Raw genomic sequence first — 583 nt, forward strand, 5'->3', positions numbered from 1 at the left:
CCCGAGCTTGCCTTGCCGAAACGAAATTCCGATCATTCAATTGCAATTAATATCAGCCTTTGGTAATTAAATGTTCTAGATGTAAGCAATTATATGCCCTCACTTTATTCTCATGTTTGCACAGCTACTGCAAAAGAGCTCTAGTTCAATTGCCAAGCATTTTAAAATGACTTTTTGGTGACTTTTAATGGGTTCAGTCTCTTGCTGTTCTTAAGTTTTAGAAATACACATTCAACAGAGCAAAGAAGCATGTTATAGACGAGTTTCAAATTTCAGTTTCCAGGAGAAATATGAAAATACATGCACATGCATAGTTCCAGATAAAATCAATCGAAAGAATCGTCGAAAGCATTTACCATGTCACCGACGGCAAAACCATTCTTTCCTACAGCAACACCAGTAATCCGTGTTTCTGCTGTTGACTTGAAGATGATAATCTTTGTTTGATCTCTGTGAATTTTGGTCTTTGTAGGGTCGACTTTCAGCGAGTATGCCACCGCCCCCAGTAAAACCGACAGAATCACAGGCGGTCAAGAAGGTGTTGGAAAAGGAGCCCGTGGTGTTGCAGATTCCGATTTGTGGA

Source organism: Echinococcus granulosus (assembly GCF_000524195.1).
Source record: "Echinococcus granulosus chromosome Unknown EG_S00226, whole genome shotgun sequence".
In the NCBI taxonomy this organism is placed as follows: Eukaryota; Metazoa; Platyhelminthes; class Cestoda; order Cyclophyllidea; family Taeniidae; genus Echinococcus; species Echinococcus granulosus.